At 34.6% G+C, this 21,525-nt stretch overlaps 1 protein-coding gene across 1 annotated transcript in view; it reads left to right on the top strand.

Annotated features, from left to right (window-relative positions):
• The window catches only part of NEGR1 (neuronal growth regulator 1), a 932,106-nt gene that overhangs the window by 64,728 nt on the left and 845,853 nt on the right, over positions 1-21,525 (top strand). The gene's annotated exons all lie outside the window — the stretch shown is intronic.

Here is a 21,525-nt window from a genome sequence, read left to right as displayed (position 1 = left end):
TTATTATGCATCCATCAACAAAAAATTGTTGCCAAAGACAAATCTAAGTATCACCATCAAGGTCGTCATGGTGTATTAAAACAAACCTATACTCAGGCAACTTCAGTCCAGTATGATGGGTGGTGTATTAGAAAAATATCTGGGCATTTTGTGAGTAATAGGAAGGACACCTAATTGTATGAAGAAGAGGAAGCTTCACGGAAGAGAGACGGCCCTGTCCAGTCCTGATCCTTGTTTTTCTGTGCATTTGTGAACTCAGTGGTCATTGCAACTGGATTTCCTCTCTGGGCAAAAAGCAACATTTTATTTTTGTGGTAGTTATGGGGGTGTTTTGGGGGGCTTTTCATATACATTTCAAGACTGCAACAAAGAGGGCTCTCTTTATATTTTAAATTATTTTAACTGTCACGTCCTCCCTTTATCTTACTCAATACTAAGCTTTATCTTTCACACCTGTCTTTCTAATTTTTTTTTAAATTCTCTTAATACTTGAAGAGTCACAGGAGAATCAGTAGTCTACTGTGTGCTGTGATGAATCTGGCATCTTCATCTCTGTTATAGTGTCTCACAGGAAAAAAGTTTACTCCTTATAGCTCAGGAAATATATATTGATTAATCCTATTTGAATTTATATATTAATTTTTACTTAGTACACATATTTTGAACATTTAAGAAAGATACATTATTTTTATTTAGCATAAAATAGTATGGTACAGAAAACATTTGAGGGTCAAAATGTACCACAAACACAATAGTGAGTTGTTCATAAAATAATTTTATCAAGCTTATTGTTATATTTTGAGGAACTTTTTTTCTTACTTGACTTCAATAAAAAGTAGTTAGGTAATAACTTATAAGTAAAGATTTTATAAAATCCTCTTTGGAAATATATATATATACACACACACCCCCACATATGTATGTATGTATATGTATATATAGATAGATAGATTAGATAGATAGATAGATAGATAGATAGATAGATAGATAGATAGATATAGATAGATATAGATTTGTCTTTGGCAGTAGGTGGTCAACAATTTTTTGTTGATGGATGCATAACAAGCATTGCTGGCCATAAAATATATATGTATATATATATATTTTTTATTGCACTTTAGATTCGGGGTACATGTACAGAATATGCAGGATTGTTGCCTAGGTACGTACATGGCAATGTGGTTTGCTGCCTCCGTCCCCCTGTCACCTATATCAGGCATTTCTCCCCATGTTACCCCTCCCCAACCCCCCAAACCCTGCTGTACCTTCCCTATTCCCCCCCAACAGACCTCAGTGTGTGATGCTCCCTCGTCTTGTCCATGTGTTCTCATTATTCAACACCTACCTATGAGTGGGAACATGGGGTGTTCGATTTTCTGTTCTTGTGTCAGTTTGCTGAGAATGATGGTTTCCAAATTCATCCATGTCCCTACAAAGGACACAAACTCATTGTTTTTTATGACTGCATAGTATTCCATGCTGATATGTGCCACATTTTCCTTGTCCACTTTATCATCAATGGGCATTTGGGTTGGTTCCAGGTCTTTGCTATTGTACATAGTGCCACGATGAACATATGTGTGCATGTGTCTTTATAATAGAACTATTGATAATCGTTTGGATATATACCCAGTAAGGGGATTGCTGGGTCAAATGGAATTTCTATTTCTAGGTCTTTGAGGAATTGCCACACTGTCTTCAACAATGGTTGAACTAATTTACACTCCCACCAACAGTGTAAAAGTGTTCCTATTGCTCCACATCCTCTATAGCATCTGTTGTCTCTAGATTTTTTAATGATCACCATTCTAACTGGTATGAGATGATATCTCAGTTTGATTTTGATTTGCATTTCTCTAATGACCAGTGATGATGAGCATTTTTACATATGTATGTTGGCCTCATAAATGTCTTCCTTTGAAAAATGTCTGCTCATGTAATCTCCCCACTTTTCAATGGATTGGTTTGTTTTTCTCTTGTAAATCTGTTTTAGTTATTTGTAGCTTTTGGATATTAGTCCTATGTCAGACGGGTAGATTGCAAAATTTTTTTTCCCATTCTGTTGTTTGCCAGTTCACTCTAATGATTGTTTCTTTTGCTGTACAGAAGCTCTGGAGTTTAAGGAGATCCCATTTGCATATTTTGGCTTTTGTTGCCAATGCTTTTGGTGTTTTAGTCATGAAGTCCTTGCCTATGCCTACATCCTGAATGGTTTTGCCCAGGTTTTCTTCTAAGGTTTTTATGGTGTTAGGTTTTATGTTTAAGTCTTTAATCCCTGGAGTTAATTTTAGTGTAAGGTGTCAGGAAGGGGTCCAGTTGCAGCTTTCTGCACATGGATAGCCAGTTTTTCCAACACCATTTATTAAAAATGGAATCCTTTTCCCATTGCTTGTTTTTGTCAGGTTTGTCAAAGATCAGATGATTGTAGATGTGTAGCATTGCCTCAGAGGCTTCTGTTCTGTTCCATTGGTCTATGTCTCTCTTTTGGTAACAGTATCATGCTGTTTTGACTACTGTAGCCTTGTCGTATAGTTTGAAGTCAGGTAATGTGATGCCTCCAGCTTTGTTCTTTTTGCTAAGAATTGTCTTGGCTATGTGAGCTCTCTTTTGGTTCCATATGAAGTTTAAGGTGTTTTTTTCCAATTCTATGAAGGGGGTTATAGATAGCTTGATGGGGCCATTATTGAATCTATAAATTACATTGGGCTGTATGGCCATTTTCACAATATTGATTCTTCCTAACCATGAACATGTAATGTTTTTCCATCTGCTTTTGTCCTCGCTTATTTCATTGAGCAGTGGTTTGTAGTTCTCTTTGCAGAGGTCCTTTACATCCTTTGTTAGTTATATTCCTAGATATTTTATTCTCTTTGTAACAATTGTGAATGGCAGTTCATTCTTGATTTGGCTTTCTTTAAGTCTGTTATTGGTGTATAGGAATGCTTGTGATTTCCCCAGATTGAGTTTGTGTCCTTGGACTGCTGAAGTTGCTTATCGGTTTGAGGAGATTTTGGGCTGAGACAATGGGGTCTTCTAAATATACAATCATGTCTTCTACAAGTAGAGACAGTTTGACTTCCTCCTTTCCTAATTGAATATGCTTTATTTCTTTTTCTTGCCTGATTGCTCTGGCTAGAACTTCCAATAGTTTATTGAATAGGAGTGGTGAGAGAGGGCATCCTTGTCTAGTGCCTGATTTCAAAGGGAGTGCTTCCAGCTTTTGCCTGTTCAGTATGATATTGGCTGTGGGTTTGTCATAAATAGCTTTTATTACTTTATGATACTTTCCATCAATACCTAGTTTATTGAGAGTTTTTAGCATAAAGCACTGTTGAATTTTGTCAAAGGCCTTCTCTCCATCTACTGAGATAATCATGTGGTGTTTGTCTTTGGTTCTGTTTATGTGATGGATTACATTTATGGACTTGCATACATTGAACTAGCCTTGCATCCCCAGGATGAAGAGTACTTGATTGTGATGAATAATCTTTTTGATGTACTGTTGTACTGGGTTTGCCAATATTTTATTGAAGATATTTGCATCTATGTTTATCATGGATATTGGCCTTAAGTTTTCTTTTTCAGTTGAGTCTCTGCCTGATTTTGGTATCCGGATCATGTTGATCTCATAAAATAAGTTAGGGAGGATTCTCTCTTTTTGGATTGTTTAGTATAGTTTCAGAAAGAATGGAACCAGCTCCTCTTCTTAAGTCTGGTAGAATTCGGCTGTGAACTCATCTGGACCTGGATTTTTTTGGTTGGTAGACTGTTGATTGCTGCCTCAACTTCAGCCCTTGTTATTGGACTATCAGGGTTTCAACTCCTTCCTGGTTTAGTCTTGGTAAAGTGCAAGTGTCCAGATATTTATCCATTTCTTCCAGATTTACTGGTTTGTGTGTACAGAGTCATATGTAGTAATCTCTGATGGTAGTATGCATTTCTGTGGAATCAATGGTGATATCCCCTTTATCATTTTTTATTGCATCTATTTTTGATTCTTTTTTCTTTTTTATTAGTCTGGCTAGTGGTCTATTTTGTTGATCTTTTTAAATAAACAGCTCCTGGATTTATTGATTTTTTGTAGTGCTTTTTGTGTCTCTATCTCCTTCAGTTCTGGTCTCATCTTAGTTATTTCCTGTCTTCTGCTAGCTTTTGAGTTTTCTTGATCTTGCACCTCTAGCTCTTTCAGTTTTGATGATAGGGTGTTGATTTTAGATCTTTCCTTGTTTCTCATGTGGGCATTTATTGCTATAAATTTTCCCCTCAACACTGCTTTAAAGGTGTCTCAGAGATTCTGGTAAGCTTTGTCTTTATTCTGACTGGTTTTGAATAACATCTTTATTTATGCCTTCATTTCACTGTTTATCCAGTCAACACTCAGAAGCAAGTTGTTGAGTTTCCTAGCAGTTGTACAGATTTGAGTGAGTTTCTTAATCCTGAGTTCTAATCTGTTTGTGCTGTGGTCTGATAGACTGTTTATTATGATTTCCATTCTTTTGCATTTGCTGAGGAGTGATTTGCTTCCAATTATGTGGTCAATTTTAGAGTAAGTGCAATGTGGTGCTGAGAAGAATTTATATTCTGTGGATTTGGGGTGAAGCATTCTGCATATGTCTGTTAGGTCCACTTGGTCCAGCTCTGCGTTCAAGTCATGGATGTCCTTGTTAATTTTCTGTCTTGTTAATCTGTCTAATATTAACAGTGGAGTGTTAAATTCTCCCACTATTATTGTTTGGGAGTCTTAATCTCATTTTAGGTCGTAAGAACTTGCTTTATGTATCTGGGTGCTCTTGTGTTGGGTGCATATATATTTAGGATAGTTAGCTCTTCTTGTTGGATTGATCCTTTTATCATTATGTAATGCCCTTCTTTGTCTCTTTTGATCTTTGTTGGTTTGAAATCTGGTTTATCAGAGACTAGGATTGCAATTCCTTCTATTTATTGTTCTCCATTTGCTTGGCAAATCTTCTTCCATTCCTTTATTTTGAACCTATGTGTGTCTTTGTATGTGAGATGGGTTTCCTGAATGCAACACACCAATGGGTCTTGACTTATCCAGTTTGCCAGTCTGTGTATTTTGATTGGGGTGTTTGGCCATTTACATTCAATGTTAATATTATTATGTTTGAATTTGCTCCTGCCATTTTGTTACTGGCTGGTTTTCTTGCCTGTTAGTTGACTCAGTTTCTTCACTGCATTTTTGGTTTTGACCATTTGATGTGCTTTTGCAGTGGCTAGTACTTGTTCCTTTCCATGTTTAGTGTTTCTTTCAAGAGCTCTTGTAAGGCAGGCCTGGTGGTGACGAAATCTCTCAGTAATTGCTTGTCCATAAAGGATTTTATTTCTCCTTCACTTATGAAACTTAGTTTGGCTGGATATGAGATTCTGGGTTGAAAGTTCTTTTCTTTAAGGATGTTGAATGTTGGACTCTACTCTCTTCTGACTTGTAGATTTTCTGCTGAAAGATCCACTTGAGTCTGATTGGCTTCCCTCTGTGGGTGACCCGACCTTTCTCTCTGGCTGCCTTAACTTTTTCTCCTTCATTTCAACCCTGGTGAATCTGAAGATTATGTGCCTTGGGGTTGCTCCTCTTGAGGAATATCTTTGTGGAGTTCGCTGTATTTTTTGGATTTGAATGTTGGAGTACCTTGCTAGACTGGAGTAGTTCTTCTGAACCATATCCTGGACTCCGTTTTCCAGCTTGGATTCATTCTTCCCATCATATTCAGGTACACTGATCAAGCATAGATTAGGTTTTTTCACATAATCCCATATTTCTTGGAGGCTTTGCTCATTTATTTTCACTCTTTTTTCTCTTGTCTTGTCTTCTCTTTTTATTTCATTGAGTTGATCTTCAATCTCTGAATCTCTGATATCCCTTCTGCTTGATCAATTAGGCTATTAAAACTTGTATTTGCTTCATGTAGTTCTCATATTGTGTTTTGCAACTCCATGAAGTCTTTTATGTTTTTCTCTAAGTTGGTTATTCTAGTTAGCACTTCGTCTAACCTTTCTTCAAGGATTTTAGTTTCTTTGCATTGGGTTAGAAGGTGTTCCTTTAGCTCAGAAAAGTTTATTACTCACCTTCTGAAACCTGTTTCTGTCAATTTGTTGCACTCTTTCTCTGCTACATCATGTTCCCTTTAATAAGGAGTTGTGATCCCTTGAAGGAGAAGAGACGTTCTGGTTTTCAATGCATTCATCTTTTTTGCACTGGTTTTTTTCCCCATCTTTGTGGATTTATCTAGCTCTGATCTCAGGGAGCTGCTTGATGATGTCACTTGTCCGTCTGTCAAGGCGCTACTGGGTTTCCAGAGACTCTTTCAGGTTGCTAGGTAGGCTTCCTGTGTCTTTTTTGTTTATGCTGGCAGGTTAGACCTGCCTCTTCTACTGACCTGGATGCTCTGCTGAGTGGTCAAGAACACCATCCCTTTGCTAAGTAGGCTTCCTGTGTATTTTGTTAAAACATGAAGCCTAGTTCCACTTCTTTAATGGAAGAAAGAGTTATACCTTTCCTCCATGGAGCTGGCTCATTCAGGGTTCAGCTTAGACTGAGGCACTGACTGCGTAACAGGCTAGAGTTAGTCCTTCAGCCCTCTGGGGTTTGTGTGAGAGGGTAGGGACCTGCCCTGCCTCACTGTCTGTCTCCCTGTTTTCAGCTCCCTCTCTCTCCAGTCATGGAGGAGGGGCCCACCCAGCTGCTCCATCTGGCTTCCTGCTCTCAGCTCCTTTTCTCTCTGGCCCTTGGGGATTGGGGAGGGGGAAGCGTGTGATAGCTCTGTCTGCAGGCTTTCCCAGGTGGCTTATGGGCTTATGCATTTGCTTAGATCTATGGAACAATCTGGGACATCATCCTGGATTATTATTCAACTCTGCACTTGTAATTCCTGGCACTAGACTGGCAAAGAGTCCCTGTTCTGCATATTGCTGAGGCATTGGGGGAAGCCTGTATCCGGACTAGGGTGCTGGTTCAGGAGTTTCCGACTCACTAGTCAGATGCACTTTCTGGGTGAAGTAGCACCCCTCCCTGCCTCAGTCTGCCCTGTATGGGCTTTGCTCACAATATGACCAAACCCATTGAAATGCACCTGGTACCTCAGTTGGAGCTAGGAGATCTGTCAATTTCTGTGTCTCTCTCGCTGGGTGTTGTACACCAGAGTTGTGTCTATTTGGCCATCTTGTTTCCCTCCCAAAGTTTTAATGTATAAAGAATTTCTTCAATTAAAATATTATTTATTAAAGCTATATATTACCTGGCTAAACAATAACATGCCTAACTATGTATTATCTTGTCTGTTATAATGTCATCTTTCTTAGTTGAAGATAGAGAAAAGTAAAATGGCCTAAGAGAAAACTTTTCTTATTACATATACTTTGGTAGGTAACACTTAAAATAAGTGTGTGCTTATTTTTGCAACATTTTCAAATCATAGAGGTTTTAAAACTACTTTACATTATTCTACAAGTCATTTACTTTCACTCTTAGGGCTGTTCCACTGTTTTGCACAAAGACAAATTGCTATTTAAATGTAAGCAAATTGATATTTTTCTACCTCAGTCTCAATATGTTACACAAGTTACATGAATCTTTCTTATGTAACATTAATTTTATAGAATATATGATTATTTCACATTTTGTGGTAACTGTTTACTTCCAGTTAAAAATATCTAATACAATTATTACCAAATAATGCTATTTTTCCCATTGCTATGAAGTATTGTTATTTTTACCAAAAGAAATCATATTGGTGTTAACCTTATCTCAAAAAGTCCTTACTTTTTATTAAATTAACTTTATTGCTTAAAAAAAACACTCAAGACTAAAAGGTTGAGTTGTTTAACACTGACATAATAAAGGCTCTGGGAAGACTACATCTATTTTTGTTGAAAATGTTCCATTTTCAATGTGGAGATTTTTTATTATGCCTTGTGTTTAAAATTTTTATTTTCATAGCTGAAATATCAGAATCTGGTATTCCATCTAGTATGAATTTTTTTTTTAATTGCATTTTAGGTTTTGGGGTACATGTGAAGAACATGCAAGATTGTTGCATAGGTACACACATGGCAGTGTGGTCTGCCGCCTTCCGTCCCCTCACCTGTATCTGTCATTTCTCCCCATGCCATCTCTTCCCCCCTCCCCACCCCCTGTCCCTCCCCCATTTCCCCCCAACGGACCCCAGTGTGTAGTGCTCCCCTCCCTGTGTCCATGTGTTCTCATTGTTCAACACCCGCCTATGGGTGAGAATATACGGTGTTTGATTTTCTGCTCCTGTGTCAGTTTGCTGAGAATGATGGTTTCCAGGTTCATCCATGTCCCTACAAAGGACGTGAACTCATCGTTTTTGATGGCTGCATAATATTCCATGGTGTATATGTACCGCATTTTCCCTATCCAATCTATCATCGTTGGGCATTTGGGTTGGTTCCAGGTCTTTGCTATTGTAAACAGTGCTGCAATGAACATTCGTGTGCACGTGTCCTTGTAGTAGAATGATTTATAATCCTTTGGATATATACCCAGCAAAGAAACAGTCAGTAGAGTGATTCGGCAACCAACAGAATGGGAAAAAAATTTTTGCAGTCTACCCATCTGACAAGGGACTGATACCCAGAATTTACAAAGAACTAAAGCAGATCTACAAGAAAAAAACAAACAAGCCCATTCAAAAATGGGCAAAGGATATGAACAGATACTTTACAAAAGAAGACATACAGGAGGCCAACAAACATATGCAAAAATGCTCATCATCACTGGTCATCAGAGAAATGCAAATCAAAACCACATTGAGATACCATCTCACACCAGTTAGAATGGCGATCATTAAAAAATCTGGAAACAACAGATGCTGGAGAGGATGTGGAGAAATAGGAATACTTTTACACTGTTGGTGGGAATGTAAATTAATTCAACCATTGTGGAAGACAGTGTGGCGATTCCTCAGGGACCTAAAAATAGAAATCCCATTTGGTATTCCATCTAACAATTTATTATGTTGTTATAAACAAAGGACTATATTAATTTTTGCCATACACTTACATGGTGCCTAAAGATTATTGTTTACAATGACTTTCAGAAAAATACAATATAAGTAAACTCAAGATTTTCAAATTGGGGATACTCTTGTATAATATGGATACTAATATAAATTTATTGAAGACATAAGTGAAACCTTACAGATAGAGAAGCTGAATAAAAGTGTTTTAACAAAGCTGCATTTGAAAAATCAGTTGTAAATATAAATATTAAATATACAAATCCTGAATAAATTAAGTATATAGAGAATGACAAGAACTATCTAAAGGAAACTATGGTTAATATTTTTAGAGCACTTTAAATCACTTTAAATTATGTATATATGGTTGATTCTATAATCATTGTAATAATAGGTAACTTTATTATGTTCTAGACACTCTTATAAATACCCTGTATGTATTACATTTCAATTAACCTTTAGAAAGATCACATTATTTTCTTATTCGGAAGTACTTTAGAAATTCTGTGACTCACTGGCATAGTGATTAAAGAGTATTTAAAACTTTCTGAAATGTTAAAATTGTTTTAAACTTTAATTTAATATTTTCAAATTTAATAATTTATATGTGATAAACCCTAATTGGCTGCAATATTTGATAATCAGATATAACTATTCAAGTTACTTAGTCATTATTATTTATTTGGATATAGTAATTGCATCTTTAAAATGAATATTCATAGGTGAAAACATTTTTATATTTTCACTAGGTATATATATATAAAGTAATACATAAGTTTATATAATATACATATATGTATATGTAAATATATATGTAAAGCTATATGTAAAGTAAATATATATACTTTACGTTCTGGGATACATTTGCACAATGTGCAGGTTTATTAACATAGGTATACATGTGCCATGGTGATTTGCTGAATCTATCAACACATCATGTAGATTTTAAGCACCATGTGCATTAGGTATTCGTCCTAATCCTCTCCCTCCCCCTGCTGGCCACCCTCCAATATATCCCAGTGTGTGTGATGTTCCCTTCTCTGTGTCCATGTTCTCATTGTTCAAATTCCACTTATAAATGAGGACATATGGTGTTTGGCTTTCTGTTCCTGTGTTAGTTTGCTGAGAATTATGGCTTCCAGCTTCATCCACATCCCTGCAATGACATGAACTCATCCTTTTATGGCTGCATAGTATTCCATGGTGTATATGTGCTGCATTTTCTTTATCTAGTGTATCACTGATGGGCATTTGAGTTGGTTGCAAGGCTTTGCTATTGTAAATAGTGCTGCACTAAACAAACCTGCACATGTCTTTATAGTAGAATTATTTATAATCCTTTGGGCATATACCCAGTATTGAGATTGCTGGGTCAAATGGTATTTCTGGTTCTAGATTCTTGAGGAATCGCCACACTGTCTTCTGCAATGGTTGAACTAATTTACACTCCCACCAACAGTGTAAAAGTGTTCCTATTTCTCCACAGCCTCACCAGCATTTATCTGTTGTTTCTTGACATTTTAGTAATGGCCATTCGGACTGGCATGAGATGGTATTTCTTTGTGGTTTTGATTTGCACTTCTCTGATGACCACGATGATGAGATTTTTTTCATGTTTTTTTGGTCACATAAATGTCTTCTTTTGAGAAGTGTCTGTACATATCCTTCACCGACTTTTTTTTTTTTTTTTTTTTTTTTTTGGAAATGGAGTCTTGCTCTCTTACCAGTCTGGAGTGCAGTGGTGAGATCTGGGCTCACTGCAACCTCCTCCTCCTGAGTTCAAGCAATACTCCTGCCTCAGCCTCCTGAGTAGCTGGGACTAAAGGTGCATGCCACCACACTCAGGTAATTTTTATATTTTTATTGGAAATGAGGCTTCACCATGTTGGCCAGGATGGTCTCAATCTCTTGACCTTATGATCTGCCTACTTTGGCCTTCCAAAACGCTGGGATTACAGGCATGCACCACTGTGCCCAGCCCCTTCACCCATGTTTTGATGGGGTTCTTTTTTTTATTGTACATTTGTTTAAGTTCCTTGTAGATTCTGGATATTAGACCTTTGTCTGATGGGTAGAATGCAAAATGTTTCTCCTATTCTGTAGGTTGCCTGTTCACTCCAATGATAGTTTATTTTATTGTGCAGAAGCTCTTTCGTTTAATTAGATCCCATTTGTCAATTTTGGCTTTTGTTGCAATTGCTTTTGATGTTTTAGTCATGAAGTCTTGTCCCATACCTATGTCCTGAATGGTATTGCCTAGGCTTTCTTGTAGGCAGGAAACCATTTGTATGGTTTGGGGTTTTACATTTAAGTCTTTAATCCATCTTGAATTAATTTTTGTATAAGGTATAAGAAAGGGGTCCAGTTTCACTTTTGTGCATATGGCTAGCCAATTTTTTCAGCACCATTTAGTTAAACAAGGAATCGTTTCCCCATTGCTTGTTTTTGTCACGTTTGTTGAAGATCAATTGATTGTAGATGTCTGGTGTTATTTCTGAGGTCTCTGTTTAATTCCATTCGTTAAATACCTGTTTTGGTACCAGTACCATGATGTTTTGGTTACTGTAGCCTTGAGTATATTTTGAAGTCAGGTGGCATGATGCCTCCAGCTTTGTTCTTTTTGCTTAGGATTGTGTTGGCTATTTGGGCTCTTTTTTGGTTCCATATAAAATTTAAAGTAGTTTTTTTTTTCCTAATTCCACGAGGAAAGTCAATGATAGCTTAATGGGAATAGCATTGAATCTATAAATTACTTTGGGCAGTATGGCCATTTTCATGACATTGATTCTTCCTATCCATGAACATGGAATATTTTTCTATTTGTGCCCTCTCTTATTTCCTTGAGCAATAGGTTATAATTCTTCTTGAAGAAATCCTTCACATCCCTTATAAGTTGCATTCCTAATTATTTTATTCTCTTTGTAGCAATTGTGAATAGAAGTTAACTCATGATTTGCTCTCTGCTTGTCTGTTGTTGGTACATGGGAATGCTTGTGATTTTTGCACATTGATTTTGTATCTTGAGACTTTGCTGAAGTTGCTTATAAGCTTAAGGAAATTTTGGACTGAGACAATGGTGTTTTCTAACTTTACAATCATGTCATCTGCAAACAGAGGCAATCTGACTTCCTCTCTTCTTATTTGAATACACTTTATTTCTTTCTCTTGCCTGATTGTCCTGGCCAGAGCTTTTAATACTATGTTGGATAGGAGTGGTGAGAGAGGGCGTCTTTGTCTTGTGCCACTTTTCAAAGGAAATGCTTCCAGCTTTTGCCCATTCAGTATGATATTGGCTATGTGTTTGTCATAAATGGCTTTTAGTATTTTGAGATATGTTCCATCAACACCTAGTTTATTGAGAGTTTTTAATCTCAAGGGATGTTGAATTTTATCAAAGGCTTTTTCTGCATCTATTGAAATAATCATGTGGGTTTTGTCATTGGTTCTTTTTATGTGACGGATTATGTTTGTTGATTTGCATATGTTGAACAAGCCCTGCATCCCAGGGATGAAGCTGACTTGATTGTGGTGGATAAGCTGTTTTATGTACCGCTGGATTCAATTTACCAATGTTTTATTGAGGATTTTAGCATTGATATTCATCAGGGAAATTTTATTTTTTGTTGTGTCTCTCTCAAATTTTGGTATCAGGATGATGCTGGCCTCATAAAATGAATTAGGAAGGAGTCCCTGTTTTTTTTCTATTACTTGCAATAGTTTCAGAAGGAATAGTACCATCTCCTCTTTGTACCTCTGGTAGAATTCAGCTGTGAATCCATCTGGTCCTGGGCTTTTTTAATTTTAATTTTAATTTTTATTTTATCTATTAATTGCAACCTCAATTTCAGAACTTCTATTCAGAGATTTGACTTCTACCTGATTTAGTCTTGGAAGGGTAACTAGCAATATTTTGAGACTTCTGGATTGACCACATTTATTATTCCCTTTCTCCCTATAATATAATATAGCCGACACTTTCTGGTAGAAAGATTATTTAACAATTGGTAATCACTAAAAATATGATTGAAAGTGGAAGTATCTATTTACACATCACCTGGGTAAGTGTTTTCATAATATCTAATGTGAAAGTTTTTATTAAAGATTTTTTTAAACTGCATAATTTATGATTAGGTCAAATCCATGTGAATTTTTGTAGAGAAGAACAGAAATTAAAACAAAATAAACCTTCTAAATCTATGGAAAGACTGAGTCATTTTTGCAAAAATTTTATAAAAATCAACAGGACAAAAATATGTCTGACTGTAAAACACTGAAGTAATTCTCATTCATATCTGCAAAATATACCTTGCATTCATAATATGCCCAACTGATCTTCTGCTCCTACATCAATATGAAGATTAATAACTTTAGAATTTTATATGTCCATTACTTCTTCAGCAGTGTGATCAGAATGATGCAATATCTATTATTTTTCATCAGAAAGAGAATGCTTATTTTATGCTTATCTTCGTGTAACTGACTATTCTTTTTCACCTCAAATAACTTCCCTCCACTCCTCCTGACCTCTGCTCCGTAACATTCCTGAGTGCCTACCTCAAATAGCTTGTCTTGCTTACATAGTCATCTCTGACTGCTCTCTTATAGTACTTCATCTTTATCATATACTTGACACGTAGGGTGGTCTCCTATTTAAAGACTACTTTATTTTTCTATTTTTACATCAACTCTGTCAGTCTTATCATTTGTGTTGAAATGTTACTTGCTTAAGGAAGTACAGTATTTTATTCTATTTTATTTTCTAACTCATGGCAAGTTGTGTTTCTCAATCCTATTGAATAAGTGGAAAAATTTTAGAATAGTCATTTGATTTTTTTCTCAATTCCTAGTTGTTATCTTCCATGTAGTTTCCATGTGGTTACTATTTGGATTATCACTTCTTTATTGTTTTTTACCACATGATTAGACAGAATAGTTTATTAACAATTAAATGATCAAAATGTAAGTGATAACTAAGGGCTAATGTAAGCAGTGCTCTGGATTATAAGAATCTCCTCAGAAATTGAACATTTGTGTTTTAAAAATAATCTTGGCTTTGATTGTTGTTGGGCTTTTGATAAATTTGGTGTCCTGCTGCCCACCACCAACCTTGGCTTCCTGATTAAAACAAGTTCCAGCCAATGTTTTAATTTGGTCCTGTCCATTTCAGGATAACATTTAACCAATGAGTCATCTGCCACCCAGGATACAAGAAAGACTGAGAAAAAATGATTTCAAAGCATAACATGACAAAGAAGAATATGACCTTTTCAGTATTATATAGGCAAAAAGATTAATAACATTTAATATGATAATTTTCCAATAAAACTTGATAGATAAAAGTTAAACACAACTTATCTGCTTTTCTGCAAAATTCTAAACCTGATTTTTTTTTAGTTTACTTAAATTCTAAAGTTGAGTGAATCAAAACAGTATAAACAACTTTGCCAATATCATCACAAGGTGAATTGGCAAGAATCAGAATACATCTAGCATGAGTATATTCCTTTAGGAGTAGGCATTTCATCTGATAACTCTTTTTGTATTCTGCAGTGACATATTTGATATTAAAAATATTTTCCAAAATCTTTCTGGTTCTTTTACCACTTTGCATTGCAGATGAGTCTTAGAAAAGAGCCTTCATAAAGGAGGCATTGAGAAACTAAGAGATGTTTTTGTAAGGCAGAATCTATTGTTTATCACTTCCTAGAGTGACTGTTTTATAGAGTGAGGTACAGCGCCAGTTCTCAGGTATTTTTGGTGTTCTGACCTTTACATTCTTAAAAAAATATTTAGAACATCAAACAGATTCTACTTATGTAGGTTATGTCTATCAATATTTATCTTATTGGAAGTTAGAATTGAGAATTTTAAAACATTTATTATTAGTTTATTTATAAATAAAACAACAAACCCATTGCATATTAATATATAATAGAATAATATATTTAAAATAAGATGAATGGCATTGTCTTATTTTTTTGCATGTCTACTTAAATGAATTAATAGAAGACAGTTGAATTGTATTCTGACTCTGCATTCAACCTGTGACAATATATTTGGTTGAATATAGGAAGAGAATCTTGGCTTACCATGTTTTATTCTCTAAGAGATGAAAGAGAATGAGCATGTCAATAGCTTTTTCAGAAAAATGTGAATTTTTTAAATGTTTTTTTAAACTTTGTGGAGGTACAGTTGATATACAAAAACTGCACATGTTTAATATATATAATTTCATGAGTTTGGAGATATGCATATATACTTGATACCATTACCACCATCAAGGTAATAAACATAGCCACCATTCTTCTTTTGTGCTACATCAAAATTTAACAATTGGTGATGTCTAAATGGTTAATTACAGTATGGAATCTCAAGCCATATTACTGAACTTCATTTCTTGCTCTGTTACGTTAAAATCCATTGGTTTATATTGCACCTTGAATACATCTTTCACTGTGTATGATTTGAATTAGAAAATATTAGTTCACTGGTTATGCAAATATTCTACTCCATTAACAATATCATAAAAGATTCACATTTGTTAATATCACCATGCATATTCTCTAAAAATACTATGAGAAGCAGAAAGCTTTCAAGTTCACAGTGGCAGACTTAAGATGTCAGAAATTCAGATCTTCAACTTTGCAACAAAAATTGTCATGAAGTGTTAGTGATTTATTTTCAAGCAAATGTCTGCCAAATGCCTGCCTCTGTTTAACTTTGATTTTTTTTTCCATCAGTTATTCCTTCAAGTAATAATGGTGTTCTATGAAAAATGTAGTTTATTCTGCTTGCATTTCAATCGCACAAGTGTTATATGCGTGACAACAACTGACTTAGAAATGCAACATAAGTGTTTTATGTGTTTGTTTTATTTCAACACATAGAATATTAAAAACGTGTACTCAAAGCTTTCAGTAGTCTTTTCAATTCAGTGATGTTGCACTATGCCACTGAGTTGGTTCTTGCCAAAATGCCTGACGTTTTATCCACCACTGTTTCTGCGATATCAGTGCAAATGTCATGATCGTAAAAAAGACAAGGTCTCAAACTATTCATGAAAATACTTTTTATTTGTGGAAAAAATGAAATTCAGAGAACCCTAGGTGTCACACCATGGACCGCAGCTGGAGAACTGCTAAAAAAATTAATTTTGTTATTTTAAGTTCAAGAATGTCTTCCAAAACCTAGTTCATTCCTTTATCACCTGCATTTTATTTTATAAAGTGAATAATAAGTGTAAAAAATCAAATGCAATTCAATAAATATTAAATGTCTGCAGTTTAATTAGAATAGGAAAATGTCCTGAAATAATAGTTATTATTATATTTATAGCTATTTTTACTGAGTACTTAGTATATATACCTGGCACATAGATCTAGGTACTATAAAATTTATTGTTTCCTTGTGACAGCCTATCAAATTAGTACCACAATTGTCCTTCTGTTACAGATAAATAAACTGAGGCATATTAAGAAACTTGCTTTCGTCTCCAGAGTCTATGCATTTAATATTTACTTAGAAAGATAATCTTAAAGGAGGTAACTATTTAGCCATATATTTAAGATGTTTAAATGTACACATATAATTATCATAGAAATGTTGTATGGGTAGTACAAAAATAAAAATTGTGGAAATTTAGAAAATTTTTTTTTTTAATTTTAGCTGAAATGGTCAAGGAACTCTTCACTGAATGAGTGGGATAGGTGTTCAGAGTGCTAGAATTTTTTTTTTTTGTTTAAGGGGGTATCGTGATGTGGGACATAATTTTAGTAATTTATCCAACAAATGTATTAGAAGGAAGAGAGACAGCAAGAGACCAATTAGAATGCTGTTTCTGGAGTCTGAAAAATGGGACTGATACTAGAAATAGAAATTGGTGAGGCTGGGCGCGGTGGCTCAAGCCTGTAATCCCAGCACTTTGGGAGGCCGAGGTGGGTGGATCACAAGGTCAAGAGATCGAGACCATCCTGGTCAATATGGTGAAACCCCGTCTCTACTCAAAATACAAAAAATTAGCTGGGCATGGTGGTGCGTGCCTGTAATCCCAGCTACTCAGGAGGCTGAGGCAGGAGAATTGCCTGAACCCAGGAGGCGGAGGTTGCGGTGAGTCGAGATCGCGCCATTGCACTCCACCCTGGGTAACAAGAGCGAAACTCCGTCTCAAAAAAAAAAAAAAGAAAAAAGAAAAGAAATAGAAATTGGTGAATGAAGGAAATATGACAAAGATCTGAAAGATATGATTAATGTTTGGGAGATAAAGAGTCAAAGATAATTTCAGGCTTTGAGTATAGGTTCATAGAAACATTGTGTATCTGTTATAAATGAGATCATATACTATTTTTCTAATTCCCAATTTTTGTACATTGTCTTGTTGGAATGTTAGATAATGGTTAGTAGAATTAAAGGAGTTTAATAAGAAATTTTTTTTTTTTACTTTCTTGGTGTTGATATGGAATATCTCCACATACTTACCTGAGAAAGTGTCCAGTTACTTCAAAATATCGCATGTATTTTTATTTGGTTTTGTGTCTTCACAGGGTAAATGCAAAGGTAAAATTTGCAAAAACTTTAGAAAAAAAGAGATAAGCAAGAAACTTGCAATATTTTTTGTTTTTGCTATTTTTATAACTGATGAGTCACCCATTCTTTTTAAAATTCTGGCAATAAATTTCTTTAAAGATTTAACTTGACCATTTGATTTCTTTCTGTAATCAAAAATATAAATTTATTTTCCACAATCATTGAATGTAAAATAGCTGGCACTTTGTTAAGATATATAAGCAAAGTAGCCTAAATTAGAAAACCCTTTAAATCATTGCAGCATTATCAAAAGGAAATAATAATATATTTGTATTTGAAATAAGGTTGCCTCTAGGAAACTAGTGTAGACTGTAGGGAAAAAATATTTTCTCATTGCTGACGTGAGCCATGTTTTTATAGGTGTGCTTTAATTTATAATCTACTTTGTTGTAATATAGCTATCATTTCTAAATCACTAATTTTTAACTTAAAGAAGCCATATTAGAGATTTCCATGTAGATATTCAAGTTCTTCTACATAAAAACAAATTATATTGGAAGTAAAACTATCTGCAGATTTTTGTGGAGAGCCAAAAATATGTAACTCTAATTTATTATCTGAGTGGATAAATCTAATGTGCAGTAAAACTGAGTCCCATTTCCATTCAGAGAGTTAATAACAAAATCTTTTTATAATTTGACAGAAATACATTGTCACAAAACTGATGGTACGTTTTCTCTGGCTTATCTGTACTTTGACATTTAAATTAAGTAAACTAATGTTTGAAATTTATATCATTGTTTCAGAGTTTGCTACGTTTTTTAAACACATGCAGACACACATGAATGCATGCAGGCACACATACACACACGTATATGTATATTCATTCTATTCTATTACTGCTAGCCATACATTCTTTAGTGTGTACTATATGCCCAGGTGACAGTTAGGATCTTTTTCAGATGAAGAAAAACAGATCAATTTGTTCTTTTCCTAGAACATGCAGAATTATTTTTACAATTATGCGAAATGGAATTATGACAGTTTACTTACAGTTCACTTTCTTTTGACTGTCTTGCTAAATTCACCTTAATCAGTTTAATTAATTATTGAGAAGCTTTTATAAAGCTGACTGTTTAATTTGCTCTCTTTAGTATTATAAATCAGTAGAACATTTATCTAAAATATAAGAGCAATTATGTGTAAATTATTGGTTAAAAGCTAACTAGTTGTACTTGGTAACAAATGTGGTTTTTTAGTCTCATGAATTTCAATTGGGATAATTCAAACAAATATTTATCTAAAATTACCACACCTAGGTACTAAGTGTGATAATATGTTAAATCCAGTATATCTTAACGTTTTTCCAGTAAACAACTTTACCAAACAAAACATAAGATTAATGTTTTGTTAGACTCCATGTATCTGTAATATTTGTTAAATAAATGTAAAAATATTATAGATAGTATATTAATAGTAATGAATTCTTACTAGTTATAGTTTAACAATGATTTGCATTCATGAAAACTTGTTTACTATGTCTTATTGTTTAATTCACAAAGTCATCTCTAAATTTTAATTCTCCAGCTTCCCAAACTTTTCTCCATTCTTTATATATGTATATATAAAAACTTTGATTTTTATTTTAATTAGAAGTTTAAAGTGAGAGCACATACATTGCCCTAAACTTCTTCACTGTACGTTGGATCTTTGCCTTAGCCCCTTTCTTCTATTTATCTGGTGTTAAATTCTGTGATTATGCACTAATCCTATAAAGTAGGTTAAGATTTTTCTTATCTGATATTGCTTCTTGAAATAATTGTTTCCATATCTACTTTACTGTAAACATGTTTGAGGTACATATATATTGACTTCTGTTTTGTTTAACTTTTCTTTCATTGCAAATGTACATCTTTCTTTGTAGCCCATTGTATCAGGATAGTATTTTTCACTCAATCGTTTTTTTGTTTTTTTTTTTTATCCTAAATACCTTATTCAAACACTTATCTCCAGTTCCTCATGGGCCTGCTACTTATGGAAATAACTTGTTTCTAATATTTATACTTTCAAAAAGTAACCCTTCTTTTGCAAATTTGTCTCCTTTTTTAGTCTTTGTGATTCATTCTACTGGTTCTCTTATTTTTCTTACCACTGCAATCTTCTTTGATATTTGTACTGTTTTTTTTTTTGTTTTTTTTTTTTTTCCTGCTGCTTCCTTATAATAAAATTAGGTATATCCTCCCATACCCATCATTAGCCTTCATTCGGAAGTTTTATGAAATTTTAGCTATTTTAGAGTTTACCTTTTTGTTGATGTTTAGCAAATCTACGTCTCTAGCCATAGTCTTACATGGGTGAAAATGAAAATGAGAATTGAAGTCATAAAATGAAACATGACTTGTTTCCCTCTGTATTTGTTTAATGGTCTTGACTCTGAGAACCCAGCCTCTTTGGTCTTAATTTATTAGTCATCCCTATATTCTGAAAAAATCTTATAGAGTGAGAACAAAGTATAATGTCAAGGTTAGTTCATTGGCAGAAGTGGTCATTAAATAAGATCAAGATTGTAAATGTAAAAAAAATAGCAACTTGTATAAATAGCAGCATCAAATTATAAAGCACTTTAACACCCTATGCAAAATTAATATCACTGAATACTTGCTTACAGTAAACTTTAGGGCACTGGTATTCCTTGTACATTCAGGTTTGCTTTTGGTTCAGGTATTTTCATAAATGTTAAAGTTACTTGAATTTTCTTCTTGTAGTAAGCCACATTTTCAGAAATGGATTTGTGCCAAGGCTCAAATATAATTATCTGGTAATAATGTGTACTTGATGTTTTTAAAGATAACATTTCCCATACACATTCACATAATTTCCTGACCTTCCTCTTCCAAATAATTAATCATGCCATCTGTACTCATATTTAATCAAATTCCAAATACAATATTTAGCACATTAGATGATATTAGAGTTAGCTGTGTATCTCTTTTGCTTTCTCCACCAAACCATGTACCCCAGACAGTAGATATCTTATTCATTTTTGTATACCCAGCCACTTACATCATGTTTGACACATAGTAGATATTCTCTAGGGAGGCATCTGTATTGGTTTTTTGTATGTTTGTTTTTTGAGACAGAGTCGTGCTCTGTCGCCTAAGCTGAAGTGCAGTGGTGTAATCTTGGCTCATTGAAGCCTCAACCTCCTGGGCCCAAGCAGTCTTCCCAACTTAGCCTCTTGAGTAGCTTGAACTGCAGTCCTGCACCACCAGCCTGACTAATTTTTCTATCTTTTTTTTGTAGAGACAGAGTTTTGCCATTTTCCCAGGCTGGTCTCGAACTCCTGGGCTCAACACACCCAACCACCTTAGCCTCCCAATGTGCTAGGATTATAGGCATGAGCCATCATGTCAAGTGGACATATTTTTTAGTTAACAAAAATCATCTGTTACCTGATAACTATAAGTGTAAAGTTTAAGTTGTTTTTTTTAAAAAAAGCTAGGTGTTTTGAGGGTAAAAAAATCATAGAAGATGTAAGTTTCATGTTCTAATTCCAGTCTGTTAGAAATATAGGTAGGCTTGAATATGCAGTTTTACCATCTGCTTGATCTAGTGTTACTTGCAAGGCAATCTCTAGAAAAGGCTGGAGAATCAGTCTTTTCTTCCTCTGACTCTTAGGTCTTGCTGTGTCAACCCAGTTTGGTTTTTCCATGCTTTAATCTTCAAGTAGGTGGGGGCTATAGAGTTAACAGACTCTTTGATATCAGTATGTGGATTGGGTGAGAATGGAGGAGTAACAGGAAGGCAGAAGAACCTAGTCACTACAAGCTGACCTTGATAATATAGATTCTATATTAGCATTTTAATCAAGGTGCTTTTTTCACTAAAGAATTTTTTTTGTTGTTTTATCTCCATTTATAATCCTGTGACAGGAAATCCTTTATTTGCAATGTAATAGAGCTTTGCATACCTCTAAGCACTTAGCTTTGACTGCATTATTAGAGTT

Source organism: Saimiri boliviensis, chromosome 11, assembly GCF_048565385.1.
Source record: "Saimiri boliviensis isolate mSaiBol1 chromosome 11, mSaiBol1.pri, whole genome shotgun sequence".
Lineage (NCBI taxonomy): Eukaryota > Metazoa > Chordata > Mammalia > Primates > Cebidae > Saimiri > Saimiri boliviensis.
This window is presented reverse-complemented; position numbering and strand designations above follow the sequence as displayed.